Raw genomic sequence first — 18,770 nt, forward strand, 5'->3', positions numbered from 1 at the left:
AATCCCGGTAATTCTTCTGGAAACACGTCTGTAAACTCACAAACCACTGGTACAGATTCAATCTTCAACTCAGACACTTGAGTATTCAACAAAAAAGCCAGTTAAGCCTCATATCCTTTCCTTAAATATTTCTCAGTAGTCAAAGACGATATTACTACAGGTAGATTATTTGACTCATCTGGCAACTCGAAGAACGTTCTTGTCTTCACATTTCAACTCAATTATCTTTTTCCCACAGTCCACTAGAACACTATGAGCTGTCAACCAATCCATCCCAAGGATTACATCAAACTCATTAAACGACAATAACATCAAGTTAGCCGGAAAACAATGACCTCTAATTGTTAAAGGGCAATTTCTACATACTTGGTCCACTAGTACATGTCTGCCTAAAGGATTGGACACTTTTATTACAAACTTAGTGGAATCTATTAGCATACTCATATGAGGTATCAATTCCATACAAATATAAAAGTGGGTAGATCCCAGGTCAATTAAAGCAACAACAGATATTTCATGGATAGAAACGGTACCCTGATCACGTCGGCAGACTCTGCCTCTTCCCGAGCTCGTATAGCATAAGTCCTTGTAGACGCTTTGCCTTCGGACCTCACCGTAACATCTCTTGGCGTGCCTCTACTGCTACCCCACTTCCGAGGTTCTTCTGAGGCCTACCCCTCAAAGGAGCACTACTCGCTTTCACATCTTATTTTCTCCCTCTCTCATCCAATTCAGGACAATCACGGATGAAGTGTTCCAATGATCCGCACTTGAAACAACCCCTTTCTTTCCCTCGACACTCGCCAAAATAACGCCTACCACATTGTGAGCATTCTGGCCTATTTGGCCGAGTGCTACCGACACTTACGAAAGAAGTGGTCTGGGCTTTAGAAGTTGTGTTCTACCGGTTCATTTTCCTATTTGAATACCCCATCGAAGCATTCAATCTGGTAGTGAACTCCTTCGATTTTTTGCATGAGGACTGATGTGATTTCCCCATCTGTTTCTTCTTTAAATCTCGCGACTCAAAAGCCACTTTCCTCCTCTCTTTAATCAGCTCCTCAGCCTTATAGGCTCTTTCAACAAGTGCTACAAATTTTCGCAGCTCTAAGATGCCAACAAACACTCAGATATCTTTATTGAAGTCGTCCTCAAACCTCTTACACATGGTGGCTTCTGTAGATACGCATTCCCGCACATACTTGCTAAGCCTCACAAACTCACGTTCATATTCCGTCACTGACATTCGGCCTTGCTTTAGCTCTAGGAATTCCTTCCTCTTTTGGTCTATAAATCTTTGGCTAATATACTTTTTCCGAAATTCCTCCTGGAAGAATTCCCAAGTGATCCTCTCTCTCAACACAACGGGCATGAGAGTGTTCCACCACTAATAAGTCGAGTCCCGTAGGAGTGACACTGTACATTTCACGCACTCTTCAGGTGTACATGATAGTTCATCAAATACCCTAATGGTATTTTCTAGCCAAAACGCTTCTCTCTCCAGGTCATCATATATGTTAGCCCAAAATTCCTCAGCCCATAGTTTTCGAATCTTTTCTACCGGAGGCTTCTCTCTCCTAAAACTGTTCCTCGCCTTGCAGAGCTACCAGGGCATACTAAGGAATTGGAGGAGGTGTGGGAGGTAGACTATTCAGATTCATACGAACGAACTCCGTGTACCAAGCATCCATCATTCAGAGATAGGCTTCTCTAGCCCCTCCGCCTTGGCCCATAGTCACAGGTTCACTCTCAACTGGAGCGGTCCCTTCAGCGAGAGCCGGCGTGTTACTCTTCACGTCATCTGCTGTAGCTCTATCAAGTTTCATTTACTATATAAAAACAAAATTTAACCATCAAGAGTCATCACACTATCAATACACAGATATGACATGTATAGCTAGACTCGTACTCATGCTAGGTTAGTCCTAAAATAGACTAAGCCATGCTCTAATACCACTAAATGTAACACCCTATACCCATAACCCACGCCGGGGCGGAGTACAAGGCATTACCTAACTTGATCACATGCATACAACCAATCTCCAATTACCAAAACTCGGTCCAAAATAAAACTTTTTCAATTTCTACTTTAGTCTTCTTATTATGGGCCTATGAGTCCCAAATCGATCGTTGATAACTATTCAGAACCATTCCGGGTCCTTAAACCAACCTTAAGAAATTGCCTTTAAAACTGGGCACACGCCCATGTGGAAGGGTAGCACGCCTGTGTTACCATTTCGACATGGTTGTGCTGATGGCCCGTGTGGCTCACATGGCCCAAGCACTCTGGGACACGCCTGTGTCCCACACCCGTGTAGAATTAATTCTAAATGCACACCTACAGGGGTTTTCACATGGCCTCGCACACGCCAGTATCCTTGGCCCGTGTCCTTCACACGGCCATGACACGCCCATGTCTTAGCCTATGTGCAAAAACTTAGACATTCTGTTTCTGACATTAGCAACCCCAAAATGTCACATGGTTAAGGCGCACACTCGTGTGCTGGGCCGTGTCCCTCACACGGCTGAGACACACGCCCGAGTCTCTGCTCGTGTGTATACTACCATGCATACTGACTTGAAAATTTTACGTGCAGAGGACACACGGCTGGACAACACACCCATGGGGCTGGCCGTGTGTCACACACGTCCTAGACACACACCCGTGTGTCTACCTGTGTGGACAATATGAGGTTATTTACCAAGCTTCTTTGCCACCCTTAATTACACAACCTACACCATAGCTACCAAAACTAATATAAGGCTATCTCATGCAACCAAATCAACCACAATGGACAACATTTCATTTGTGCAATTTACTCATCAACGAAACTAACATCACTTGTATATATCAAAATGGATATTAGCCATCATTCAAGGCTTAATAAAAAGTGAGGGATTTTCCCAAGCCAACACATTTGGCCAAATTACAAACACACACAACACAAGTCTAATCTCTTACACATGCCATATTAAAAAATATAAAACAAACTTTACCGAATGCTTCAATTGATAGTGTGATCGATATCTCTGACTTTCTTTGATCTTTGAGCTAGTTAGACGACACTATAAGAAAATGGAAAAAGAGAGGGAGTAAGTACAAAGCTTAGTAAGTTACATATAGTAAATATACGACAACAATATGTTAATAACCAATATGCTCATAATACCAAAGGTAGACATAGACATAACTTACTCATTACCATCCATACAAGTCACATATTATACAATGAGCTCATATATCATACATGCCAATTAAGTACCTGTGCCACTCACAACATGGTTATACTTTCCTCATTAGCTTAGGAACATAACTTTCATCGTTGAACCATTCGAAACACTACCGGATATCCATTAAACCTCAAACATGGGTAAGGTGCCGATGCTATGTCCCAGACACGGTCTTACACTAGCTCACATCTCAAATCGATGCCATGTCCCAGACATGGTCTTACACTAACTATCATCTAGTAGCCGATGCATGTCCCAGACATGTCTTACACTGGCTTACGTCTCGAGGCCGATGCATGTCCCGGACATGTCTTACCCTAGAACTTGTCTCAATGCCGATGGCATGTCCCAGACATGGTCTTAAACTGGCTCTCATAATGTGGCCGATGCATGTCCCAGACATGTCTTACACTAGCCCACACACAAATGACCCCAAATGTCATGGCATGATATCTGATGTACTTCCTAAGGTTCTAATGAAAATTATACTATCTCGAACGTCATTAAACATTCTCAATTATACAGTCAAGCAATTCATGCTATAAAAATTCAAGCACATATAATAGCGATGTATTTGTACTATTTATATACAACTTACCTCGGATTACAAAATGTAGCGGTTAGACGGTTTAGTCGATTTGCTTGGCTTTCTCCCAGTCTAGGTTCGGATTCGGTATTTCTTGATCTATAATAGAAAAACACACTCATTTAATCTCTAAATAAATTTAAGCAATTAAATATTCACATCTTCAGTAAAATGACCATTTTGCCCCTAGACTTTGGCAAAAATTACCATTTTACCCCTATGCTCGAAAATTAATTTTTATCAATTTTTTTCGCATCTTAAGCCTAGCTAAACTCTTTTTACCCTTATAGCAACCCTAAATTCTCTCTATTTCACACATTTATCATCTATTTTACAAACTTTGCAAAATGGTACTATAAGGGTTTTCTATGAAAATTCCTTTACAAAAGTTGTTCACTCAACAACCAAGACTCATATTCTTCCATAAAAACTCAGCAACCATTACAAATCTAGTCATGGAAAAATCTTAAACTCCTAGTCATTTTGCACAATAGACCCCTCATTTTAAAGCTCATGCTTCAAGGGTCTCAAAAATGTAAAAATCTTCAACAAAGGACATGGAAATCTCTTACTTGTGAGTGCTTCAAGTTGCTGAAAACTTTGAAGTTCAAAAACCCCCAAAATGGATAAAAATTGGTGGAGAAAGATGATAGAAAAAGGGATGATATCATCTTTCTTTCTTTCTTTCTATTTTAGTAAAAAATAAGCCACCTAACTCACCAAATTTGAAAAATTTGTCCCCTCTTTGACTCTATGGCCGGCTATGCTTTCTTTTAAGGGTCTATTTGCCCTTTAAAATCCCCCAATTTTTATTCTCTAATAAAATAACACCTTTAGCTATGAAATTAAGACTTTTGCACTTTATGTGATTTTGTCCTTTTTCGCAATTGGGCTCACAAAAGTCAAAATTAACTCACCAAAGTTTTCATGTACTAATATAAACATGCTATGACTCCAAAATAATAATAAATTAATTTCTCTGACTTTAAATTTGTGGTCTCCAGATCACTATTCTGACTAGGCACTAAATCGGGCTGTTACATTACCAGTAACGGTTCTAATAATTTTGTAGCTCAGTCACCAAGTCAGTTTGATGTTATTTCTTGCAAATACTGTGGAGGTGGTCATTCTTTCGAGAATTGTCCATCAAATCTTGGGTCAATGTATTACATGGGGACTCAACACCAAAATATAAATGGACAAAGACCACAGTTCAACTCCTACAATCCTTCATGGCGCAACCATCCAAACTTTTCTTAGTGTAGCCAAGGAAATGGACCGAAAAACTACTACATGTAGAATAAACCCAACCAATCCCAAGGGTTCAGTTAACATGTGACAGCCCTAAAGTGACCCTAGTCGGAAAGCGGTTTTGGGACCACTAAACCGAGTCACCAAATTATTTGAATATGATAATTATTGTCTAAAATATGTGATTATGAATGTGTGAAAGTTTTAAGCTTCGATTTAGTAAATTGCATGTGAAATTAGTCAATAGGACTTATGTGTGACACTTTCGAAATGTGATAGGTTAATCTATAAGGATCTATTAGTGCATGTAATCAAAGGGGTGGACTTGCATGTCAATTTCCCCCATTTAATTACTAGTGGCCGGCCATGACAAAGGGTGATGGGCAAAACATCTCATAAAACATGTTGTGATAATGGTTTATGTTAGAAAAAATAAAATAAGGAGTATGGGCAATAAAATAATAATGGAAAGGTAAATGATGATGAAAAAATTGTCTCATCCATGTTTCCCCCCATTGCCGTGAATTGAAGAAAGAAAAAAAGAAGTGTTCATTCTTGAACATCTTTGGCCGAATAGAGGAAAGAAAGGAAGGGGAAGAGCTTGAGAAAATCGGCTATGGTGGTTTGCTAGACTAAGGTATGTTTGATGTTGTCCTTGAGATTCATGCATGTTTTTAGTTGTTAGTTTGAGTTCTACCTAGCCCATGGTTTAAATCTTTGCTATGAGATGGAGATGATATTCGGCCATGGGTGTTGTCTTCTTAGTTGATGTTTGATGTTGTGGTGATGAGGAATGAAGATGAGTTAAGTTTCGGCTAAGGTGGATTTATGTTGATGTCATTTGCATGCTAAGTGTGAAGCTTTGTAATGATACATGTGATGGTGATTGATGACTCTTGGATTTTCTTTTTGGCATTTTTGAGTTAGACATTAAGTTCTTTGTGTAACCCATGACCAAAATTGAATGGTATGGTGTCTTGATGCATTCGGCCATGGTAGAAAATAGATGTGAAATGGTAGTAAGGTGAAGTGCAAAATGTTAGTATTTGATTACTAGTGTATATATGCGTATTAGCCGAGTTTTGAACTTGAAACAAGATGATATATAATCAATACAAGTAACCATACTTGTAGGAAGTTTTAAGCATATAATCGGCCTCAACATAGACATGCATATTTGGCCATAGGAAGAAGATTGGTGTTGCATGTATTCGGTTAGAGGCAAGCATATTGATGCTTTTATCTTGGCTTAGACAATCGGCTGACAGGAAGTGTGGGTTAATGTGTTGAGTTGATTCATGATTTCATATGTATGTGACTTTAATGTCTAATGTATATATATATATGGGCTAAGTATCTTGAGTTCCTCTTTTCGATGCTCAAATGATTAAATCAATTTATTTGTTAAATTAAGCTCAAGAGCAAAGGGGAACTAAATCCGATAAAGGGAAGGAAAAAGTGGTCGAATAGCCATCGAAATCGTTCGACAACATCCGAGGTAAGTTTTCGAGCAATGAGACTTAGTTTATGATTTGATTAAGTCATGATGTTTGAGCATAACAAATATACGGTGATATGATGATTCTACTTGAATTATATGATGAGTAAATTAGTCTATACGCATGTCGGGTAGCCATATGTGCATAGAGATCGTATCATAAAGCAAACTAAACCATGCTGTTTGTATGTGGCTAGTGAGCTGCAAATGGGAGTGCTTAATACGTGACTTGTGTTTGAACTCTAATTATGAAAATGAGATATAAATGTGTCATGATTTATTGATATGTGCATGAATATTCGGATGATAACCGGCTAAGTCCCAAGGCATTTGCGCTAGTGACTAGTTCCGGCTAAGTCCCAAGGCATTTGTGCGAAGTTATTATATCCGGCTAAGTCCCAAGGCATTTGTGCCCGAAGCATTTGTGCACTATATCCGGCTAAGTCCCAAAGGCATTGGTGCAAGTTACTATATCCGGCTATGTCCCAAGGCATTGAGCGAGTAGCTATATCCGGTTAAATCAAGGTACTTGGCTTAGGAATGAGCGACCTTGCTGTAATAGTTTCAATTAATATGCTCGTAAAATCCCAGCAATGAGGTATGTCTCAGATATGCATTGATTTAGTTGATCCTTACAATTAGTATTCGCCAATCGATAAATGAGCTACCGCCTTTGGCTAAGTTGATCTTTTGTGTATGAATATAAGGGTTGGTAATGTGAAGTAAGTATGATATTGAGTATTTGTGCGTATGAAATTATCCGTTTAGCCATATGAATACTACACTTTAGTTGTGTCTAATTTCATGGCTCAAAACTTACTAAGCATTAAATGCTTACTCCGTTTCTTTGAATCTCTGTTTTATAGATTTTGGTTCGTCAGCTATCGGACTCGGGATTGTCAAAGTTGAAGTCGTCCACACTATCAAAGCCCCTTTTGGTACACTTTTGGTTGAACTTTGAAATGGCATGTATAGGACTACCCTTTTTGATGTTGGTCATGTACCTTTCGGTATTGTACAAATTTGGATAGCCATGCGAAAATGGCTTATATATATTTTTGAGCATAATGTTATAAATCATTTTGTATGTATATGGTTATTGAGAGGTGTGGATGTGCTTGGAAATGATTGGCCATTGGAATGGTTAATCACGATCATACTTTGTGCTATATATGCTAAAGGGTTAGTTGAATCATGGAAACTATGTACTAGGTAAAGTCTACCTTAAAGGCAGATGCTGACAGCAGCAGTGGTGTGAATTTTAAAAATCACTAAAAATAGTAGGAATGGAATTAAATAGTGAATAAATTATGTAATCGAACCTTGATGAATCTACTTCCATATGGAAGAAACGAAACTGTCATATGAGTCGTATTTTAAGGGATATTTAAGTTTTCGTGGTACAGGGCCAGAGCAATTTCTGGATCCCATGATCTGACTTTGAAAATTCATTATAAATTAACCAGAGATAATTAGAAGTCGAGCCATATATGTAAAGATTCCTTTTTGAGTCTAGTTTCATTATAAACAAATGGAATAAGTATTGAAGCCCTGTATAAGGAGTTATCTAAGTCGTAATGCAGGAAGGTCAGTGTAGTCAAACCCTGAAACAGGGGAGACTTTAACTAATAAACTGTACTAATTGGCTCGACCAAAAATTCTAGAAAAAATTTGTGGATGGATATATGAGTCTAGTTTCAGGAAAAATTTACAGAACTGGTTTTCGAGTTTTGGAACTCGAGATATGATTTTTAAGGTGACAGTGACGCAGTTAGCCAGCTCGTCTAGAAATTTAAAATGGACTGTGCAAATAAGTGATTTAAGTCTGCGAACCCCTCGTGTCTGACTCCGGCAACGGTCTTGGGTATGGGGTGTTACAATTTAATTGGTATCAGAGCTACGGTTTAGTCGATTCTAGGACTACCGTAATACGTTTGGGTCTAGCTATACATGCCATTATGTGATTAGTTGATAGTGTGGTGATTTCTGACATTTGCAAATGTGTTTACTTATAGTAATGGATTCCGATCCCGACCGAAGCGGTAGCTAATGATCTTGAGAGTATAGCGCTTCTCTCCCAAGACAAGGGACAATGCCGGACTCTCAACCTATTGCTAGTAATCCAAATGATGAAGCTAGACAAGCTTTTTATAGCGTGATGAATGATTGGTTCAACCAATACATTCGGACTAATACTACTGCTCCACAACCTCCATTCCCGACAAACACAACCCCAAGACCGACGATACCTCCTAGAGTGACCAAATAAGGTCAAATAAGCCCCAGCTTGACAAAATCCGAAAGCATGGGGCTATGAATTTAAAGCTACAGACAACGATGATGCCGAGCAAGCTGAATTTTGGTTGGACAACACTATTCGGGTACTCGACGAGCTATCTTGCACACCCGATGAGTGCCTAAAGTGTACTATCTCCTTGCTACGTGATTCTGCCTACTATTGGTGGAATACGTTGACTTCTGTTGTGCCCAGAGAGCAAGTAACTTGGGAGTTTTTTCAAACTGAGTTTCGAAAGAAGTATATCAGTCAGAGATTCATTGACCAAAAATGGAAGGAATTTCTTGAACTCAAACAAGGTTCCATGTCGGTTATCGACTATGAACGAAAGTTTGTAAGGCTTAGGTGGTACGCTCGAGAATGCATTTCCTTAGAAGCCGTAATGTGTAAACGTTTCGAGGATGGATTGAATGATGATATAAAGCTGTATGTTGGCATTTTGGAAATCCGAGAATTTGTGGTACTTGTCGAGCGAGCTTACAAAGCCGAGGAGCTCAGTAAGGAGAAAAGGAAAGCCGATGTGGGAGCAAAGGAGTTTCGTAAGAGATCTTCAGGAAAGCCCTTTCAACAGTCATCGAAGAAATTTAGAGATGACTTAGGCCGGTCTAGGGACACTTCGGGTTTTTCTAGACGAGATCGCGATCGACCCCTTGTGAGCACACGCGTCACTTCGATCTCCAGTGTTGGAAATGATCATCGAGACAGAACGGAGTGCTAGTATTGTGGTAAATGGCATTCGGGGAGTTGTAGATTTCATGACCGCTCCAGTTATAAGTGTGGATCAGTTGACCACTTCATCAAAGATTGCCCGAGGTTGTCTGAACAGAATGTAAATCAGAGTGGGAAACCGGGTGCTACCACTGCTCGAGGTAGACCATCTAGAAATACGGGCAATGCTAGTGGTGGTCAGAGAGGATCTAGAGATGCTACGACCAGATCTGAGGCTCGTGCTCCTGCTAGGGCTTATGCTATACGCACACGCGAGGATGCTTCCTCGCCAGATGTTATTACCGGTACTTTTACTCTCTTCGATACTAATGTGATTGCTTTGATTGACCCTGGTTCTACTCATTCTTATATATGTGAAACCTTAGCATCCAGTAAGACTTTACCTATTGAGTCTACTGAGTTCATAATTTGGGTGTCAAATCCTTTGGGTTGTTACGTGCTTGTCGACAAAGTGTGTAAGAAATGTCCCTTAGTAATTCGAGGTTCCTATTTTCCGGCGGACTTGATGCTTTTGCCGTTTGATGAATTTGATGTTATCCTCGGTTTAGAGTGGTTGACCGTGCATGATGCGGTTGTGAATTGCAAAAGCAAGACTATTGATTTGAGGTGCGCAACTAACGAGATAATTCGAGTTGAGTCTACGAACTTAAAGGGTTGCCACCTATAATATCATCAATGTTGGCCCGAAATATGTAAGAAAGGGTGCGAAGCATACCTTGCGTATGTACTTGATGACAAAGAGTTAGAAAAGAAACCCAAATCATGCGGTGGTTTGTGAATACCGGATGTTTTTCTCGAGGAATTACCGGTTTACCACTGTTCGGAGATAGAGTTTGGTATTGAGCTTGTACCGGACTACGCCGATTTCGATAGCTCCGTGTCGTATGGCACCAACCGAGTTAAAAGAGTTGAAAGCTCGGTTGCAAGAATTGACGGATAGAGGTTTCGCTCGACCAAGTTTCTCACCTTGGGGTGCACCAAGATTGTTTGTGAAAAGAAGGACGGAACCATGAGGTTGTGCATCGACTATCGTCAGCTGAATAAGGTGACAATAAAGAATAAATATCCAATGGCACGTATTGACAATTTGTTTGATCAACTAAAGGGAGCCTCAGTGTTTTCAAAGATAGATTTGAGATCGGGTTATTACCAGCTGCGAGTTCGAGATTCGGATATACCCAAAACTGCTTTCAGAACGAGATACGGTCACTATGAGTTCTTAGTGATGCCGTTTGGGCTCACTAATGCCCCTGCGGTATTTATGGATTTGATGAATCGGATCTTCAGACCGTATTTGGATCGGTTTGTAGTCGTGTTTATTGATGATATTTTGGTTTATTCGAGAAATGAAACCAATCATGCTGAACACCTGGGATTAGTGTTGCAAATTTTACGGGATAAGCGGTTATATGCTAAGTTCGATGAAGTGCGAGTTCGGTTAAGAGAGGTTAGCTTCTTGGGTCATGTGGTATCCGCGACGGTATTCGAGTTGACCCGAGCAAAATTTCAGCCATACTTAACTGGAAGCCTCAGAAATATTACGAGGTTCGAGCTTTTGAGACTTGCTGGTTACTACCGATGGTTTGTAAAGGTTTCTCGATGATAGCCACACCAATGACGGCTACTTCAAAAGATGTTAAGTTCGAATGGACGGAAAAATGTCGTAAAAGTTTTGATCAACTGAAAACTTATTTGACTGAAGCTCCAATTCTAGTGCAACCCGAATCAGGCAAAGAGTTTGTCATTTATAGTGATGCATCCCTACTTGGGTTGGGTTGCGTATTGATGCAAGAAGGTCGAGTTGTGGCCTATGCGTCGAGACAATTAAAGCCACATGAGAAAAATTATCCGACACATGATCTCGAACTAGCTGCCATCGTATTCGCTTTGAAAATATGGCGACACTACTTATTTGGTGAGAAGTGCCATGTATATTCGGATCACAAAAGTCTCAAATATTTGATGACTCAAAGAGACTTGAATCTGCGACAAAGACGTTGGCTCGAGTTGTTAAAAGATTATGAGCTTGTCATTGACTATCACCCGGGAAAAGCTAATGTGGTTACAGATGCCTTAAGTCATAAATCACTGTTTGCTTTACGAGCGATGAATGTACACTTGTCTGTTCTATCCGACAATGTGTTAGTGGCGGAATTAAAGGCCAAACCATTATTGATTCATCAAATTCGTGAAGCCCAGAAAGTCGATGATGAATTGGCTGCAAAACGGGCTGAATGTGTTCCAAATATGGAATCAGAGTTTCAAATTGATGATGACGATTGTTTGAGGTTTAGAAGTCGGTTATGTGTTCCAAGAAATTCAGGACTCATTCCGATGATTCTGAACAAAGCTCATTGTAGCCAAATGTCAATTCACCCAGGGAGTACGAAAATGTACAACGATCTGAGACATCAGTTTTGGTGGCATGGTATGAAACGAGACATTTCCGATTTTGTTTCGAAGTGTTTAATATGTCAGCAAGTGAAGGCGGAACATCAAGTGCCTACGGGTTTACTTCAGCCGATCATGATACCTGAATGGAAATGGGATCGAGTCACGATGGATTTTGTATCTGGGTTGCCATTGTCGGCAAGTAAGAAAGATGCGATTTGGGTTGTTGTTGATAGACTGACTAAGTCGGCTCATTTTATCCCCGTACGTACGGATTTTTCATTGGATAAACTTGCTGAATTGTATGTTTCTCAGATTGTAAGATTACACGAGGTACCGATTTCTATTGTGTCGGATAGAGATCCGAGATTCACCTCGCGATTTTGGAAAAAATTGGAAGAAGCTTTAGGTACCAAGCTACATTTTAGCACTGTTTTTCATCCACAAACTGATGGTCAATCCGAGCGGATAATTCAGATACTTGAGGATATGTTGAGATGTTGCATCCTCGAGTTTAGTGGTTTATGGGAGCGGTATTTACCTTTGATTGAATTCGCTTACAACAATAGTTTTCAATCAAGTATTAAGATGGCACCTTACGAGGCTTTGTACGGGCGTAAATGCCATACACCATTGTTTTGGACCGAGCTCGATGAAAGTAAAATTTTGGAATTAATTTGATTAAAGATGCGAATGTAAAGTAAAAGTAATCCGTGAAAGTCTCAAGGCGCCCACAGATCGCCGTAAATCGTATGGATTTGAAACGAAAAGGACATTAAATATCGGTGGGAGATAGAGTGTTTCTTAAAGTTTCACCTTGGAAAAGATACTCGAGATTTGGGCGTAAGGGCAAATTGAGTCCGAGGTTCATCGGGCCATATGATGTATCCGAACGAATTGGTCCAGTTGCGTATAGATTGATTTTGCCCCCTGAACTTGAAAAGATTCACGACGTCTTTCATTTTTCGATGCTTCGACGTTATAGATCTGATCCATCACATGTAATTAATCCATCAGAGGTTGAAATTCAATCCGATATGAGTTATGAAGAAGAACCGATTCGTATCCTAGCTCGTGAAGTGAAAGAGTTGCGAAACAAAAGGGTTCCATTAGTAAAAGTGTTATGGCTCAAACACGGGATGGAAGAAGCTACTTGGGAACCCGAGAAATCTATGAAAGAGCGATACCCAAACCTATTTACCGGTAAGATTTTCGGGGATGAAAATTTCTTAAGTGGGGGAGAGTTGTGACAGCCCTAAAGTGACCCTAGTCGGAAAGCGGTTTCAGGACCGCTAAACCGAGTCACCAAATTATTTGAATATGATAATTATTGTCTAAAATATGTGATTATGAATGTGTGAAAGTTTTAAGCTTCGATTTAGTAAATTGCATGTGAAATTAGTCAATAGGACTTATGTGTGACACTTTCAAAATGTGATAGGTTAATCTATAAGGATCTATTAGTGCATGTAATCAAAGGGGTGGATTTGCATGTCAATTTCCCCCATTTAATTACTAGTGGCCAGCCATGACAAAGGGTGATGGGCAAAACATGTCATAAAACATGTTGTGATAATGGTTTATGTTAGAAAAAAATAAAATAAGGAGTATGGGCAATAAAATAATAATGGAAAGGTAAATGATGATGAAAAAAATTGTCTCATCCATGTTCCCCCCCCCCATTGCCGTGAATTGAAGAAAGAAAAAAAAAAGTGTTCATTCTTGAACATCTTTGGCCGAATAGAGGAAAGAAAGGAAGGGAAGAGCTTGAGAAAATCGGCTATGGTGGTTTGCTAGACTAAGGTATGTTTGATGTTGTCCTTGAGATTCATGCATGTTTTTAGTTGTTAGTTTGAGTTCTACCTAGCCCATGGTTTAAATCTTTGCTATGAGATGGAGATGATATTCGCCATGGGTGTTGTCTTCTTGGTTGATGTTTGATGTTGTGGTGATGAGGAATGAAGATGAGTTAAGTTTCGGCTAAGGTGGATTTGTGTTGATGTCATTTGCATGCTAAGTGTGAAGCTTTGTAATGATACATGTGATGGTGATTGATGACTCTTGGATTTTCTTTTTGGCATTTTTGAGTTAGACATTAAGTTCTTTGTGTAACCCATGACCAAAATTGAATGGTATGGTGTCTTGATGCATTCGCCATGGTAGAAAATAGATGTGAAATGGTAGTAAGGTGAAGTGCAAAATGTTAGTATTTGATTACTAGTGTATATATGCGTATTAGCTGAGTTTTGAACTTGAAACAAGATGATATATAATCAATACAAGTAACCATACTTGTAGGAAGTATTAAGCATATAATCGGCCTCAACATAGACATGCATATTCGCCATAGGAAGAAGATTGGTGTTGCATGTATTCGGTTAGAGGAAAGTATATTGATGCTTTTATCTTGGCTTATACAATCGGCTAAAAAGAAGTGTGGGCTAATGTGTTGAGTTGATTCATGATTTCATATGTATGTGACTTTAATGTCTAATGTATATATATATGGGCTAAGTACCTTGAGTTCCTCTTTTGATGCTCAAATGATTAAATCAATTTATTTGTTAAATTAAGCTCAAGAGCAAAGGGGAACTAAATCCGATAAAGGGAAGGAAAAAGTGGTCGAATAGCCATCAAAATCGTTCGACAACATCCGAGGTAAGTTTTCGAGCAATGAGACTTAGTTTATGATTTGATTAAGTCATGATGTTTGAGCATAACAAATATACGGTGATATGATGATTCTACTTGAATTATATGATGAGTAAATTAGTCTATACGCATGACGGGTAGCCGTATGTGCATAGAGATCGTGTCATAAAGCAAACTAAACCATGCTGTTTGTATGTGGCTAGTGAGCCGAAAATGGGAGTGCTTAATACGTGACTTGTGTTTGAACTCTAATTATGAAAATGAGATATAAATGTGTCATGATTTATTGATATGTGCATGAATATTCGGATGATAACCGGGCTAAGTCCCGAAGGCATTTGCACTAGTGACTAGTTCCGGGCTAAGTCCCAAGGCATTTGTGCGAGTTACTATATCCGGCTAAGTCCCAAGGCATTTGTGTGAGTTATTACATCCGGCTAAGTCCTCAAGGCATTTGTGTAGCTACTATATCCGGCTAAGTCCCAAGGCATTGGTGCGAGTTACTATATCCGGCTATGTCCCAAGGCATTGAGCGAGTAGCTATATCCGGTTAAATCCTAAGGTATTTGGCTTGGGAATGAGCGACCTTGCTGTAATAGTTTCAATTAATATGCTCGTAAAATCCCAGAATGAGGTATGTCTCAGATATGCATTGATTTAGTTGATCCTTACAATTAGTATTCGCCATCGATAAATGAGCTACCGCCTTTGGCTAAGTTGATCTTTTGTGTATGAATATAAGGGTTGGTTGTGAAGTAAGTATGATATTGAGTATTTGTGCATATGAAATTATCCGTTTAGCCATATGAATACTACACTTTAGTTGTGTCTAATTTCATGGCTCAAACCTTACTAAGCATTAAATGCTTACTCCGTTTCTTTGAATCTCTGTTTTATAGATTTTGGTTCGTCAGCTATCGGACTCGGATTGTCGAAGTCGAAGTCGTCCACACTATCAAAGCCCCTTTTGGTACACTTTTGGTTGAACTTTGAAATGGCATGTATAGGACTACCCTTTTTGATGTTGGTCATGTACCTTTCGGTATTGTACAAATTTGGATAGCCATGCGAAAATGGCTTATATATATTTTTGAGCATAATGTTATAAATCATTTTGTATGTATATGGTTATTGAGAGGTGTGGATGTGCTTGGCAATGATTGGCCATTGGAATGGTTAATCACGATCATACTTTGTGCTATATATGCTAAAAGGTTAGTTGAATCATGGAAACTATGTACTAGGTAAAGTCTACCTTAAAGGCAGATGCTGACAGCAGCAGTGGTGTGAATTTGAAAAATCACTAAAAATAGTAGGAATGGAATTAAATAGTGAATAAATTATGTAATCGAACCTTGATGAATCTACTTCCATATGGATGAAACAAAACGGTCATATGAGTCGTATTTTAAGGGATAGTTAAGTTTTCGTGGGACAGGGCCAGAACGATTTCTGGATCCCATGATCTGACTTTGAAAATTCATTATAAATTAATAAGAGATAATTAGAAGTCAAGCCATATATGTAAAGATTCCTTTTTGAGTCTAGTTTCATTAGAAACAAACAGAATAAGTATTGAAGCCCTGTATAAGGAGTTATCTAAGTCGCAATGCAGGAAGGTCAGTGTAGTCGAACCCTGTAAAAGGGGAGACTTTAACTAATAAACTGTACTAATTGGCTCGACCAAAAATTCTAGAAAAAATTTGTGGATGGATATATGAGTCTAGTTTCAGGAAAAATTACAGAACTGATTTTTGAGTTTTGGAACTCAAGATATGATTTTAAGGTGACAGGACCGAGTTAGCCAGCATGTCTGGAAATTTAAAATGGACTATGCAAATAAGTGAATTAAGTCTGTTAACCCCTCGTGTCCGACTCCGGCAACGGTCTCGGGTACGGGGTGTTACATAACAAGCCCAAAAACCAAAAGTTGAGTCACCCAACAGTTTGGAGAACTTGTTGAAGGTATATATGGCAAAGAAGGATGCCTTAATCCAAGCCAAGCAACAACACTGAAAAATATAGAGAACCAAATGAGTTAGTTAGCTACGGAGCTTCGTAATTGACCGCAAGGAACCTTGCTGAACAATACAGAAAATCCAAGGAATTTGGGTAAAGAACATTGCAAAGTAGTTGCCTTACGAACCGGTAAGACTTTGGAGCCCAAGATGGTTGTGATTGAAGATGAACCTACTAAGAAGAAGGAAAGACAATCATCAATTAAAATTCTTGTTCCAACAGAGCTAGAACCTACAAAATCTGATGAGGTAAAATCTAGCCAGTAAATTCTGAAAAGCTAACATCTTCTTTGGATGCAGATTTATCTCCTTAAAAAAGGTCTTTGATTCAACCCAAATTTCCAACACCTTCATATCCTTAAAATTTCTAACCAAATAAGTAGAAATATGAGGTGTAATTCAAGAAGTTTTTGGATGTTTTAAAGTAACTTCACATCAATATCCTGTTGGTAGAGGCTTTAGAGCAAATTCCCAATTACATAATGTGACAGCCCAAAATAGACCCTAGCCGGAATGTGGTTTCGGGACCACAAAACCGAGGCATAACAATAATTTAAAATTTATTTTGATGCCTATAATATGTGAGTATTCATGTATGACATTTTTTGATGATTGATTTAGTGTTATAAAGGTGAATTTCACTAGAAAGGACTTGTGTGAGAAAATTTAGAATTTGAGATAGGCAAATGTGGAAGTGGCCTATTGATGCACACTAGGAAATGTTGTCCTTGCATGTCAAATTCCCCAAATTTGACTATAGTGGCCGGCCATGGTGATGAATATGGGCAAAAGAAAACATGTCTTAAACATGTTTTGCTAGTGGTGCATGTTAGAAATAATAAAATAAGAGTATGAAAAAAAAAAGAAAAAAAATGTTCATCTTTCACCATAGCTCTTGGCCGAATGTCCTAAGGAAAGAAAAGAAAAATTTTGCTCATCCATTTTCACTTCTTGGCCGAAAATACTAAGGAAAAAGGGGGAGGATTTTTGCTTCATGCTTGGTTTGGAAGAGATCTAGAAGGAGATTTGGCTAAGTTTGCATCAAGATTAAGGTATGTATGAGGTTGTGTTAGGAGTTTCATGCATGACTTGGTTGCTAACTTGATGTGCATGTTAGCCATGGCTCAAATCTTTGTTATGCCATGGAAATGGTATTTGGCCAAAGTTGTTATGGTGATAAAGCCATTGCATGCTAAGTGTGAAGCTTGATGATGATGCATGCAATGATGGATTTTCTACTCATGAGTAAGATTTTGAGTTTTCTTTGTTTTATCATGATTGAAGTTGAAAAGGAGCATGATTGTCATATTCGCCATGATGCATTCTTGAGCATGATTCATGCTTCTTGCATGTTAGTTAAAATTTGTGTTTTGGATGGCTATGGACACCTTGAAAATTCGCCATGCTCATATATGCATATATATGATTGCACATTATGTTTTGGTTATGAACTAAGTGATGAATATATTGGTTTAAAGAAGAAGATGTGGAAGAATGCTTGTGAAATTGCAAGCACAATTGCCTAGCACACATGTAGGTGCTTGATGCTATATTATAAGTTTTAATACAATGTGCAAAGCATTAATTAGTAAATTGCATGCTGTTTTTGTGAGGTATTAAGTGCAAAATTGACCTCAACATGTACATGAATATTCGCCTTGGGTAGCCTATTGAAGGCCTTAGCATTTCCTTGATGCTCAAATAAATTGTATTGAATTGCTTGATGTAGTATAAAATGTGCATGACCATTGTGTATTCAAGCTAAAGAGTGGCCATATGACCATTTAAAATCCTTGTCATATTCGCCATAAGCAAGCACAATGAGGTTTTAATAAATTGAATTTGTTTGAATTAGCTCAAGAGCTAAGAGGGCCACAATTGGACAAGGGAAGGAAAAGGTGATCGAATAGCCGAAAAAGCCGCTCGACAACATCCGAGGTAAGTCCTCAAGAAGTGACCTTACTTGAATTATGTGAGATGAAATATGGATGTGTATGATTATTGATTATGTGTGTATGAGCATTTGAATTCCACCCGGCTAAGTCCCGAAAGCGAATATGCTAATGATTATAATTGTGTTTGAGCCTTAGTAACTAAAATGAAATATGTATGTCCAAT

The sequence above is a fragment of the Gossypium arboreum genome, chromosome 2 (assembly GCF_025698485.1).
Source record: "Gossypium arboreum isolate Shixiya-1 chromosome 2, ASM2569848v2, whole genome shotgun sequence".
NCBI classification, from domain to species: domain Eukaryota; kingdom Viridiplantae; phylum Streptophyta; class Magnoliopsida; order Malvales; family Malvaceae; genus Gossypium; species Gossypium arboreum.